We start from the raw sequence: 14,693 nt of genomic DNA, 5'->3' as shown, positions 1-14,693 counted from the left end.
AGGAGGTCAAGTTTTCTCTTACCCTTTCTTAAAATTTAAATTTTAACAGAATTCTAGGCACTAGTAACATTTAAGATTGAATCTCATGTTATAATGAAATTGAAGACTATATAAATACACACACACACACACACACACACACACACACTCAGATTTTCTTTTCAGTCCTAGATCATGGGCAGCTGTAAAGTAGGGTGGGGCAAGAGACAAGGATCTAAAATTTATTAAGTCATAAATGACCTAAGAATTGAGCTATGCTTTAACCAAGGTGTGTGTGTAACAAGGATCTCCAAAAAAAAAAAAGCAAGGAGGAAGGATATTCTAGATAAATAGACATGGACCAGTGATCTGAAATCTGAACCTCAGAGAAGGTAATGAGCAAAAAGTAGATTACAAGGAAGAGACCCAAGGAAAAAAAATCCAAGGATCCAACATAAATCCACTTAAGAGACACAAAAATATTATGATTGTAGATCCAAGGACAAAAGGTAACCGTCCTCTACCTTGATCTCAAACAGCTTGATTGTATGGGTAAATAAACACTGGCAAAAAGTCACAGTGAGGAATTATATTATTATAATACACTGAAAATACTACAGGCATATGTTTTGTATGTCAGTATAAGATTAGGGGTAGCTGCAAGGCAGGAGAGCAAGTACCAGAACCCATGCAGTTATAAAAACTGCAAATTCAGATTTCTTAAATAAGACACCATAATGTTCATAAGGTTCATTAGTATTCATAAATCTCATGAATACAAGGCAACAGGAAGATTTGGTAGCTACCAATGGTTTATATCTTGTACTACAGAACAATGAGATACTAGTTAAAGTTTGGCCAAGAGTCATATTGAAGGTGCTTTATATAGCAAGGAAATAATAGGTCCTTTATATTCAATTTATGCCTCAAGATACAGCAAGGATAATGAAAACCAGTACTTGCAGTACTCTAGAAAATTCTATTGTTAACAAGGTTCATAATTTGACTAGATAACTAACTTTAAGGTCTCTTCTTACTCTGAAAATCTATGGCTCTTTCTGGCTACATCAATCATTGGCAATCCTTAAAATAGTTGCCCAGCTTTTTGATAAATATTTAAAAAATAAATTTATAAAAAGATACTTTAAAAAACTTCTGAGAGGGGCAGCTAGGTGGCGTAGTGGATAAAGCACCGGCCTTGGAGTCAGGAGTACCTGGGTTCAAATCCAGTCTCAGACACTTAATAATTACCTAGCTGTTCGGCCTTGGGCAAGCCACTTAACCCCGTTTGCCTTGCAAAAAACTAAAAAAAAAAAAACAAAAAAAAACCTTCTGAGAAAGACTATACATCACAATGGATAGAGAAAGATAATATCAGAAAGAAGAGAAAAAGAAAAATTTCAAGTCTCATTTCTGACTGTGGGACCCTGTTAAGTCACTTAACTTCTAAGTACCCCAGGTAATTTTTAAGACCCCAAATTGCAAACCAATTATTTTGATGCACTTTTAAAAGAAACTTCACTTTCCTTACGTCAATGAAAATATGGAACTGATCCAAAATGAATGAAATGTTGTGCTACATCTGAGTAATACTGAAGACAGAGGATAAAAACCTATCATAATGAATAGCACATACCAATCTCTTTTTTTAATTTATTTTTTATTCTCATTTTGTACAAATGTTTTTTTTTACATTAATAAAATATTCTTGTTTACAAGTGAACAAAATACCCCTCCTCCCCCATGAATATAGATAGACTTGCTTGGGCAAAAAAAGTAAAGGGGAGAGAAAAAAATTAAAATAAAAAATAAAAAAAATAATAGTAATAATTGTAGGTATGGCCAGGTGGCACAATGGACGAAGCACCAGCCCTGGAGCCACGAGCACCCGAGTCCATATCCAGCCTTGTAAACCCTACAATCACCCAGCTGTGTGACATGCAAGCCACCCGATCCCCACTGCCCTACAAAAACCAAAAAAAAAGAAAGAAAAAAAAAGAAGAAAAAGACCCAAAATAAAATAAAATAGTAATAATAGTAGGAGTGGCTGGGTGGCAGACAGAGCATTGGCCCTTGAGCCAGGAGCACCTGGGTCCAAATCCGGCCCCAGACACCCAAACATCACCCCGCTATGTGGCCCCAGGCAGGCCATCCAGCCCCACTTGCCCTGCACCCTCCCCCAAATAATAATAACAAAAAATGTGCTTGAGTCTTTGTTCCAACACCAACAACTCTGTCATGGGTGGATCTCATTCTTTATGATAAGTCCATCACAAAAGTTATTTCCATATTTTTCCACCATTGCCATTGCTGATCACAACTCCCTCCTTTCTTATTTCTCCACTACCATGTACTCTATTCATAACAATCTCTTAATAAATGTCTGGTGAATGAATGAATTGAACAAAGAAGTGACGAAAGTAATGTAAGACCTCAAAATCAGGAAAACTCCTACCCATGACAAAAATATTGCCACTGTAGATATATTATCTACAATATACTCTCCAGATAAAAAAATGGACAGAATGAATGGTCTACACAGCTGCTCTACATATGTGAACTCAAGTGAGGAAAAAAAACATTGGGGAAGGAGAAAATTAACTATTTGATAAATGAGAAAAATGAAGAGTGTCACACAAATTAGATTCAGAACAAAACACCATACCACAGTCCAAGATAAGCTTCAAATGGATACATGACCTACATTTTATTTTTTAAAATCACATAATAAAAAAAAGAATAAGAAAGAAATTATCTTTTGGATCTATGCAAAGAAAAAGAGTTCACAACTCAACAAATGATAGAGCTAAAATGGACAAATTTGATCAAATAAAATTTAAGTTTTTATACAATCTAATGTAAAAATTTGAAGGGGAACAAGTAGCTGGGAGAGGAAATCATTGCACAAGTTTCTCTCATAAACATCTCATTTCTAATACGAACTAATTCATATTTATACTTGTTAATTGAAAAATAAAAACATAATAGGTATATATAATAATGCATAGAATATAAACTAGTAATATTATAAACTAAATAAAGAGAAACAGCATTTAAAAGAAACAATAGGAAAATATTCAAATATTCCAACAACACCTCACACCACAGCCCAGTTTTCTCAGCAGTTTTTTTCAAAAAGTGAATTCTTGCCTCCAGGGTTTTACTCTTTCCCCACCAGAGTTCACATACAATAGCTGCATTGGTCATTCATTTTCTCCACTTTGTAGAGAACTATGCTATCATCAATTTGAAAGTTCCCCTCAATCTCACAGATTGCAATCTATCCATGCCTATCCCATCCTGAATGAAATGTTGTATGTTATCCCCTAAATTCACTACATGCTGAAGGCCTTTCTTGCTTTCTCATGGCATTTCATGGCTACTTTAGGAGTCTTTTGAGGGTCTATATGCCATCCCCCTTCCCTCACTCCCTGATGAGCCCACATATCATATCCATTCACAATATCTTTTACTACTTTTTATTACAAATTCCTTGTTGCTTATATGTTGCTGCTTGTTCGCACTTGCTATATATCTCTTTCATTGCTCACTGCGTGATATTCATATTTGTAATCTACAGCTTGAAGAAAGTATAAATCATGCTAAATCAGTCTATTATAAGCCAACTAAATTACTAGAATATCAATGCAACAAAGCTAATCTTCCGTATTTGATTCTTTATCTGGCTTACAACAGTGGCTGTTCTAGGCTATTCCTTCTTTCCTCAAGTCAACCAAACAATTCCTCCCTCTTTGTCAGCTAACAATCTCTTGACAAATCTAGTGACTTTTTCTCAGTCTTCTTCTGTCTTGACTTCTCTGAAGCATGTTAATTAATAAGGTTAATTAATTACTTAATAAGGTTAATCACCTCCTGAATGCTCTTTCCTTGCCAGGTTTTCTTGACTGTTTTTTTTTCCCCTTAGTTCTCTTTCTTTCTCTCTAACTACTCTTCAGTCTTTTATATTTGGCCATGTCATACTCCTAACTGTGAGTGTATCCCAAGGTTCTGACCTGGACTTTCTACCTTTTGCTCTCAATACTCTCACTTGATCGTTTCAACAGCTTCTGAAGGGTCAATTATCATCTCTCTGCAGATAATTTCAAATTTGATAGATCTAGACCTATTCTTTTTTCTGAACTTCAGTCCCATATGAACTCAAGTCCTCCTGACTCCAGGGTAGGTGCTCCATCTACTTTTCCCACCTAGCTGCCCCCATCTTCAGTCTCATATGACCAATTATGTGGCAGACATTTCAAAAATTCAAATATTTAACATTTCACTCATTCAATTTCATAATTTCATACAGTCATGCCAAATTCTGTCCAAAACAGAGAACTCTTTATTTCTCAAAAAAAAAAAACCCTTTCTTCCAAATTGCCCTATTAATTTACCTTATAAATATCAATGGCACTACCATTTTCCCAACTACCCAAGACTCACAACCTCAGTGTCGTATCATCTTCAGTCCTTTAGGCTCTCTCATCTACCTACTTAATCAGTTGCTAAATCTTGTCATTTCTTTATCCACAACACTTCTCCTAGATGTCCCCCTTCTCTTAACTACCATGGTATTACCTCAATTTGAGCCCTCATCCCCTCTCACCTAAATGAACCTCCTCATTAGTTTTCCTGTCTCAATCAAGTCTCCCTATTACACTCCATCCTTCACTCAGAAAATAATTTTTCTTAAAGCACAGGTCTGACCATATCACTCTCTCCTCAATAACAAGTAAAATAAAAAGTCACCAATGAGTAATAGTTGCTTTGCTGCCTTACTTTTCAAAAAGGAGATGTTTGATGATAAGGTCTTTTTTTTCCATGTACCATAACTATCCTATTTAGGAAGAGGGCAGTCCTAGGAACAGGGCAACTAAAAGGCTGAAAAATGATTGAATAACAAACAGAATGCCAACACATGGAAGAATCCTTTCACCAAAAAAACTGAATTCCAAACATTTTTATACTTTCCAACTTCGAGTTAGAATTGTGAAGCTATGATTTAAGTGAAATGGGCATTTCCTCCACTAGTCCAAATCATAAACCATTCATGTCTTTTATTTTATTAAATATTTGAGGCTCGGGGCATTACACCTGGATTTTGGATGACTGAAGCCTATCTTCTGTTAATATTAACTTTATTTGGCTAAAATTTGATTCATAGAATAATATTAGGAGATTTTTTTAAGATTCTTGATATAAGACATCAAAAGAGACTTTGAACTTCTCAAAGTAATTTAACTTGCTTTATTTGCATATAGATCTTACTGGTTCTGTCCTTAAAGGCATTGGAGAAAGCATGAGATAATGATTGTTTGAGAATGCCTGTTTGACCATCAAAAGGATAACTATGTTATGTCATTTTTCTCTATAAAAAATCTTAGTCCAAACCCTAATCTTGGTTCAGAGTTAATTTTTTGAGCTCTGAACCTGTGCTTAAACATAATAAAATCTAGATTTTAACCTCTACAGTTTCTGCATTATTCAGCATCCTGAGCTCACATCAATTCAGTGAGAAATATTTTTTCCCATAACACATCTCATAAATCTTCCCTTTAGGATCCACCCAATATACTGGAAATTTTCCTTTATCTTCTTTAAAATAGCAATGCAGCAAACAGGTTAAATTTTTTTTATTCAGTCTTGCTAGATGACTAAGTAGAATTACTTAGTCACTTCTTTGGCCATATATTTTTTGGAATCTAAAGTATAGAAAATGGGCAGAAAAACAGAATATTCTTTTTGTTCTCCTCTCTCTTTTTTTTTTGCAAGGCAATGGGGTTAAGTGGCTTGCCCAAGGCCACACAGCTAGGTAATTATTAAGTGACTGAGGCTGAATTTTAACTCTGGTACTCCTGACTCCAGGGCCAGTGCTGTAGCCACTGCGCCACTTAGCCACCCCAAGAATAGAATATTCTCATTAGTTCTCAAACAGACACAAGGCCAGAAGGACTGTCCAATGGTCTAATTCAGGACAAAAGCAAATATTACCATTATAGGTTCAATGTATGTGAATATATATATATATATTTATTTATACACACACACACAAATACACACAAACCTACTTTATATGTATATATGTGTGTATAGACCAAAACTTTTAATTCTCATTTCACATTCAGTATAGAACATATAAATTATTCATTACAGAAGATTTAGCAAAATAACATTCTTCTGTCAATATATTCCCAAGATTATTCATTAAGGACCTCTGCCTTATCAAAACTATGTAGCACATAAAAGTCATTATAACTCATCAGTTGAGGAATGGCTGAGCAAATAATGAATTATTATTGTGCTGTGAGAAATGAAGAAAGGAATGATTTCAGAGAAATTTGAGATTTATATAAGCTGATGCAGAGTGAAGTGAGCAGAACCATGAGGACATTTTATATCTTAATCATACCATAAAAACTTCATAAAATTTACAAACTTTAATTATCTACCTTCTAGCAGAGAGGGGATGGATTCGAGATGCAGAATGAGAGAGAGAGAGAGAGAGAGAGAGAGAGAGAGAGAGACAGAGAGAGAGAGACAGAGAGATAGGAGAGAGATAGTTTCTGAAATGGTCAATTTAGGAATTTTTGTTTTTGCTTTACTATGAATTGTTTTTGCTTTACTATGAATATTTTTCTTTTTTCAATGATGAGGAAGGGTTGGAGAGGGGGGAAATGCTCATTAAAAATAGTTTGTGATTAAAATTTTAAATAATGATATGAAACTACAGACTTCCAATGTTTTCCTGTCTAATAAGGCCTCTTGACCCCTATCTCCCCACAAGAAAGGGAGGCAAAAATAATAAAATTTTATTGCTAAAGAAAACATTACAGAATTATGGAATCATGGAATTACAGATCTTAGAATTGTCAGAAACTTTAGAATTAATACACTTAACTACCTCTTGCCTGGACTGTTGCAAAAGTCTCCTCTAATTGATTTTTCTTTTAAGTCTTTCCTTTCACCAGTCCATCCTCTACACAGATACTCAAATTTATATGCCGAAAGTATAGATCAAACTCAATCAGTCCTGGTTCACAGAGATTCAGTGAATTCCCAAAGGATAAAATGCAAACTATTGGGTCTGGCATTTGTAAATCTTCAGTCTGATTCTAGTCTGTTGCTCCATATTCATTACAAACTAGTCTCTTCAACACTCTATGCTCCAGGCAAATGGCCTACATCATGTTCCTACATAGCATTTCCTACCTCTATATGTTGGACAAACCTTGGTTCATACATGGAATGCTCTTCCTCTTCACCTCTACCTCTTGAAAAACCACAATTTCCTTCAAAGCTAAGCTTTTTAGAAGGGTTTTTCTGATTCCTTTTTAAAAATTGGGTAAACCCTCCTCAACCACAATAACTGTGTATATATCCTTTATTTCTCTGTGAAAATGGTATGTCTTCATGTGGGCAGCCAAGTCCCTACTATGTACCAGCCACTGCTAAATTCAGGGATTGAAAAATTGTCCTCTCGGGAATAAAATTTCTCTGACAATAGGAACTATCTCATTTTTGTATTTATAACCCTAGCCCAAGAAGTTTATACTCAAGCAGATCTTAATAAATGCTTCTTATCCTACAATATCTCTGGCCAAAGTCTGTTTTCCTATAGCTTCTAACCTTCAGATTTTGTTCAGAATTGGCAACAAGTTGAATATGGGGTAGGAAGAGGGAGAGGATTGAGAGAGTGAAGAGTAAACAAAAAGCTCTAAGTGAGTTTGGAAGTGGAGAGGGTTTAAAGAGAAAGATGATGAATTCCAGTTCAAGAGATCTGAAAAGCAGTTGGAGATGCAAGAATGGAATTCAACCAAGAGATTAGGAATAAATATGCAGATTTGAGAATAATCAACATGGAAATAATAATTAAATCCATGGGAGCTGATGAGATCACCAAATGAAGTATTTTGAAGAGAGATGACAGAACTCAGGATAATGCCTTGTGGGTCACCTTACTGCTAGCAGGAGGTATCTGGATAAAGATCCAACAAAGAAAACATAGAAGGAACTGTAAAATAGGATGGAGGTCAGTCAGAAGAGACAGTATCACAAAAACCTAAAGAAGAGATTATTGAAGTGAAAAGAGTGATCTACAGTGTCAAAGGCTGCAGAGAAGTAAAGAAGAATAAAGTAGGATGGGAGAAAAATCACTGATAACTTTAGAGCAGAAACCAGACTATAAGGAGTTGAAAATGAGAAGAATGGAAGAGAAGACAGCTATCACAGATGGCCTTCTCATGGAGTTTAAAGGAAAAAGAAGATATAGGACAATATATGGAAAGGAAGGATCTAGTGAGAATTTTTGGAGAACAAAAGAGACCAAGACATATTTGTGGACAGTAAGAGGAGTCAGTAGACAGGGAAAGATGGAAAATAAGTAAAAGTGAGGATGACAGAGGAAGCAACCTGCTAAAGGAAATAGGATGAAATGGAATGACTTGTGGTCTGAACAAAGAGTAAAGCCCCCCTTTTCATGTAAGTCAAGAGTAAAGGAGACAGGGGTAAAGAAGATTAGTAACACAGAGATATCTAAGATGATAAAGACCTGCACTAGGGTGATGGCAGTGCCAGAGGGGTGACATGGATTGAAATGACAGGTCTTTTCTACAGACTGGTTATAAGAGGTGAGAGTGAGAAATAAAGGATGACATCTATGCTTTAAGTTTGTGAACCTGGGTGAATGGTAGTATTCTCAACAATAAGAGACATGAGAAGAAGAGAGGACAAGGATGTGGGGAAAGAGAAACTAATGAGCTTTAGACATGTGAAGTTTGAGATATTTATAGAAATTCAATTCAAGATGTCTAAGAGACAAATATGAAACTCAAAATCAGGTAAGAGGTTAGGCAAATAGATCTGAGAATCATCTGGATAGAGTACATGATAAAACCATGAGAGTTGATGATTCTACAAAGTAAAATAGTAGAGAACACTCTCACTTTGTTAAAATTAATAATTATTGTAGGAAATCCTCACATTTATACAGTGCTTTAATATCTACAAAACAACAGATATATAATGTCATTTGATCCTTACAATGACTTTAATAGATAGATACTCTTACTGTTTCCATTTTACACAGGAAGCCTGAGAAAAATTGAGTGTTTTGCCTAGGGTCAGACCTCTAGTAAATATGTGAAGCAAGATTCAAATCCAGTCTTCTTGTCCCCAAGTCCAGAGGTCTGATGTTGAATGTTTTTTCCTGATTATTATAATATTATCCTAAGTGAAGATCTATATGTTGTTTTTCAGTCTTTTTCAGTTGTATTCAACACTATGTGACCTCATTTGGAGTTTTCTTGGCCAAGATACCAGGGTATTTGCTATCTCCTTCTCTATTTTATTTTACAGATTAAAGAACCTGAAGCAAATGGGAACACAGCTATTAAGTGTCTGGGGCCAGATTTGACCTCAGAAAGATAAGGTTCTCTGATTCTAGAATCTGTACTCTATTCAATGCAACATCTACCATCCCCTAAGATATACACTTTAAATTGCTCAAAGCTTTCCCCATTTCATTGAACAACAAAAAAATTGTTAGCCTGATAAACATTCCAGTGTGTTTATTCACTGGGTCAGCAGCATGGTTCACTGGATGAAAAACAAAATAGAATCTCAATTCTTACCCTTATTTGAAGCATGAACTTAAACAAACTAAACAGGTTTGGTCCCTTTAGGGAACCAAACTTCTAAGTCAACAAATTATTCTAAAATGGATTTTAGAAATAAACTGGAACCTCCCCAATTTGTGAAGTCCATGCATGAATCTAAATAAATAGATAATAGTTGTTTGGATATTTTAAATTCTCTTGAAGTTTCCAGAATGGGCAGCTAGCTTTCCAGAATGGGCAGCTAGCTGATACAATGGATAGAGTGCTTGGCCTAATGTCAGGAGAGCTCAGACACCTACTGGATGACCCTAGACAAATCACTTAAGCCTTTTTTGCCTCAGTTTCTCATCTATAAAATGAACTAGAGAAAGAAATGACAACCACTTCAATATCTTTGCCAAGAAAATCCCAGGGTCACAGAGAGTGGGACATGACTCAACAACAACAATAAGACTTCCAAAAATAACTTGAATGTTAGGAGAATTCATCTGACATTGAATGATATGCTATAAAAAGTTCCAGTATACTAAGTTAATTAGTAATCCACCAAAAATGCTTGTTTTTACATAGAATTTAAAATTCTGTTAACTAATTAGGTTACACAGTGAGTATAAAGGAAGATATTAATTCTTCCTAGTAAATATCCAAGGCATATCATCTAAACTTCTCTCATTTCTCTAAATGGAAGAAAATCTTATGGCTGACATGATAAAAAAAAAACAGCACAAAAATAGCACAAATATGTCACTCTAATGACTAAACATATGGTAATGAACATTCGACTAAACATATGGTAATGAACATTCAGAAGAGCAAGAATTCAGTATTATTTTCTAGTTATCGTCCAAAAGCAAGTTTTATCACTTTCTTCCCTTACGTCTTTGATTTACTAGTAGTTAGAATTCAATGAACTTTCATAATTTCAGAAGTTTAATTCAATATTATTAAGATTCTAAAACTCATTAATCAAAAGATTTCAAATTATCATTACTGAAACAAGCAATTCTTTTTTTATTTGTTAAATGGCTATGACATGCCAATTAGTAATTGACTTTAATTCCATAAATATATATGAAACATTTTTAATTTCATAATCCAAATAATGGAATAACTATTGTTTTTAACTGAAAAGTGCCCAGTAGTACAATATTAGATAATCTATAAAAAAGTAATCTCACACAATGCAAACTTTAGCCTGAATTGTACTGGCCCCCATAAACACTTGGATACATCCATAGGCAAGAAGACAGATCAGAGTGTGGAAAGGAAGATGGATAATAAAAGGGAAAATTAAATAATTAGAAGGAGAATATTCTTTAGAAGATATATACGTATATAAATATACATACAATATGATACATCATATTGCTTAATGAATCTCATTTTTAAATCATTTTGATGTTTTAATACAGTAAATACATTTCTTAAAGCAAAATGGACAAGCTACATATAAAGTTCAAAATGTGAAATCCAGGAATCCAATAAAAACGTTTCAAAACCTATTAGATACTAAATCACAATGCCTACATCAGTTAATAAGAAGGAAGTCTATTCAGTGCGTCTCAAAGTATATTAAACTACTTTTCGTACCTTAATTTTGTATTATGTTAAGCAATATAGCATTTATGATACTGTGGCTTTGTTGCTAGATCTTCTCTAATAATCTAGAATTTCTAATTTTGCCAAACTTCCAGTTTTTCTGTTAATGGCATAACTACATAGAGTAATTCAGTTTTGTTTTCAATTCATTTGGCACATTTTTAAAAAAGCCATTTTAGGCTTAGCCAAGATGACAGATTATGGGTAGACGTCAAGGCAAACTCTGCCAATCTTCCCCTCTAAACAATTTTATAATAATGCCTCAAATCAAATTTTGAAGTGGTAGAGACAACAAAGAGGCAGGGATATTTTTCCAGGCCAAGAAAACTTAAGAAGTTGACTAGGAAAATAACTAACATTCCATAGTATGTCTTCTGACCTTAATTTTCAACTGAAATTGCCCAAAGTCAGATCTAATATAATTTTCTCAATTCTCATTCTTCTCGACCTCTCTACAGCCATTCATACTATGTGAGAATCCTCCTCCTTGAAATTCACTTCTCTCTAGTTTTTTTTGTTACACTACTCTCTCTCTTGGTTCTTCTCCTACCTGACAGTTACTTCTCATTCTCCTTTGCAAGGTCTTCATTCTCATTATGCCCTCTAACTGTGGGTTTGGTCCTAGGTTCTTTTTTTTACTCCCTCTATTTCATTTGGTGATCTTATCAACTTGCATGGATTTAATTGACATTTCTTAAACTGATGATACTCAGATCTCAAGTCTCACATCTCCAGCTGATTAAGATGATCACAAAATATCCAATTCAAGACAGTCTATATGATCATCTTAATCTGAACACATCTAAAACTCAACTCATTATCTCACCCCCAACTCAAATCTGCTCCTCTTCCTATTCCAGTTACTGTTGAAAATATCATCATTCTCATTCAGATCCAATCTTTTTTCAAGGCTTTGTAACATTTTGCAGAAGTCCCATTTTCTCCTCTAATACTGCTCTCACCCTAGTACAGACCCTCATCATCTCAAGCCTACAAGACTACTGCAAGAACCTACTAATTTGTCTCCCTGCCTCAAATATAGTTCATCTTCCACCCAACTATCAAAACAAAGGTCTGGTTTTTTTTTTATCACCCTCTTTCTCAATAAATTTCAATAGCTCCCTATCACACCAAACCCAATATAAATCTCCTTTAATGTTTAAAGGCCTTTATAATCTGACCTCCATCCTACCACTTCCATCTTTCCAGTCTTCTTACACTTCATACTCCCATGTATTCCAGGATCTAGTGATACTGTTGACACTGGCTTCTTTACCGTTCCTTTCTCAAGGAAGCCTTCCAATGCAGTCATTTTCACTGAATAAACCCCCATGTCTGCAGTCCTCTCCTTATCCATCTCCTAGTATCCCTCAAGTCTCAGCTAAAATTTCAATTTCTTCAAGAAACCTTTCATAATTTCCTTTAATGGCAGTGCCTTGTTTCAGCCAATAATGTCCAATTTAAACTTTTTAAATATTATTTGAACATAGGTGCTTGCATGTTGTCTCTGGCATTAGACTGGGAGAAGCCTTGATGTCAAAGGACCATCTTTTGCCTTTCTTAATAAATGGTGACTGACTGGAAAAGAGTTAGCAGGGCACTTTGCGAGGAGTACAGAGAAATAATATTTAATGGAACTATAAAGGAAGGTAGGATAAAATTGGAAAGGGATTTAAATGTCAAGCTGAGAACTCTGTAATTTACCCTATATAGTGATGAGGAATCAGAAAAAATATTAATAGAAGAATTACATGATCAACATGTTTTGGCATCTGTATACAGAGTACATCAGAGTAAAGTAGCTGGTAAGTGATCAAGCAGAAGGCTTATTTCAGTGTCTAGGCAAAAGTTCATGAGGGTCATAACTATAGTACGGGCTATGAGAGTAGAGAAAAAGGAAGAAATTCAAGATATGAAACTGGGTAATATCTAGGTCTTGGCAGTCAGAATCCTTATCTATAAAGTGAAAGAGTTGTACTGTATTTGAAATCCTTTAGCTCCAGATCCATCATCCAATGTCTGATTATAATGAAACCTTTGATAAAGTGAAGTGTGGCCAAAAGTATTACTGCTCATTTTTCCAGAATGCAATTGTGTCCCTAACTATATAAACATGGAACAACTTCTATTTAAAATAAACAGTTAAAGGAGAATAGCTTTTCTGATTACTAAATACTTTGAAAGCATGTTGAAATAGAAAACAATATAGGGGCAGCTAGGTGGCGCAGTGGATAGAGCACCGGCCCTGGAGTCAGGCTTACCTGAGTTCAAATACGACCTCAGACACTTAATAATTACCACTTAACCCCAATTGCCTTGCAAAAACCTAAAAAAAAAAAAAAAAAAGACCCAATATATTCACAATTCTTAGACTTTGGGATAATTCCCCAAATAGGGGATTTCTGCTCTCCCTTCAGTTATTTCTGAAGGTAATTTCTGTCTTGATTAGAGATACAAATAATTATACCTAGTTAACTGAGGACAGCAAAACTACAATCAAGAACTTCTTAAAGTACTTATTAGAATTTTTCATTTCTAATATTGTAATAGGAATATTTAAAATAACTAGATGACACAGAATGAAGATAGATTATGTGATTGGGACAATAGTCATTTTCCTATAATGATATATAGTAGGGAGATGATAGTACTGAAACCTATCCTAAAAGAAAGATAAATAGTCAAATAAAAAATTCCTCCAGTGTTTAAACAATACACTGAACATTAATAGGAAGAATAAAAGAGAGGATGAAAATAAGTTGCTATTTTATGGAGCCCCAAAATCTATATTAATTACTTATAATTTATGTTGTCACTTTATTTACCCCACCTCTAGCTCATCCATCATTAAGTTGTCAAATTGATCTTCCCACCTCCATTCAATTAAATTTCAGAAGCACCCTTTTGCATTCAGAAGCAAATATAAAATCTCGGCTTGGCCTTTTTTCATAACCTGGTACCTTAATATCTTTCTAGTCTTGTTAAACTTTACTTCACTTTTCAGTCTAGAGACACTAGCCACCTTACTGTTTCTTGAAAAAGACATTCCATCTCCTCAGAGTCTTCTGGTTGACTGTCCTCCATCCCTAGAATTCTCTTCCTCCTCTTCTCAACCTTCTGGCTTCCCTGGCTTCCTTTAGGTCTCAGCTAGTGCCTTCCCTCTGGGATTATCTCCAATTTACCCTATGTATATCTTATTTATAAATGGTTTTTGTATACTGTCTACCCCATTATCTTGACCACTTGGCATAGTTTGTTCCTAGCACATAATTTGGTTCTTAAATAAATGCCTGTTGCTGATCACTCAAAAAAATTTTGACAAAAAAAAAAGCTTTGACAAATATGACCACTTGCTGAAGTTTCATAATAGCTTAGGAAATGGAAAAAAATATATTCATTGCAGACACAGTGTTTTCCTTTTTTTTTCTCTGCAAGTAGGTGTTGGTGACAATGACTGGAAGTTTGCTCTATTATGTGCTAATGATACAGATTTTCATTTTT

The 14,693-nt window shown here is 34.7% G+C and overlaps 1 protein-coding gene across 6 annotated transcripts in view; it reads right to left on the bottom strand.

Annotated features, from left to right (window-relative positions):
* The window catches only part of NAPEPLD (N-acyl phosphatidylethanolamine phospholipase D), a 110,582-nt gene that overhangs the window by 48,873 nt on the left and 47,016 nt on the right, over positions 1-14,693 (bottom strand). Inside the window, exon 1 of one of the 6 annotated variants that reach the window (XM_074193998.1) lies at positions 13,454-13,516. The exons of the other annotated variants lie outside the window; for them this stretch is intronic. The gene's annotated coding sequence lies outside the window, so the exon portion shown is untranslated. Of the gene's footprint in view, positions 1-13,453; positions 13,517-14,693 lie in introns of those variants that run through there. 6 annotated transcript variants of the gene reach the window in all.

The sequence above is a fragment of the Macrotis lagotis genome, chromosome 7 (genome assembly GCF_037893015.1).
Source record: "Macrotis lagotis isolate mMagLag1 chromosome 7, bilby.v1.9.chrom.fasta, whole genome shotgun sequence".
Lineage (NCBI taxonomy): Eukaryota > Metazoa > Chordata > Mammalia > Peramelemorphia > Peramelidae > Macrotis > Macrotis lagotis.
The sequence above is the reverse complement of the archived record's forward strand: the minus strand, read 5'-3'. Positions and strand labels throughout refer to the sequence as shown.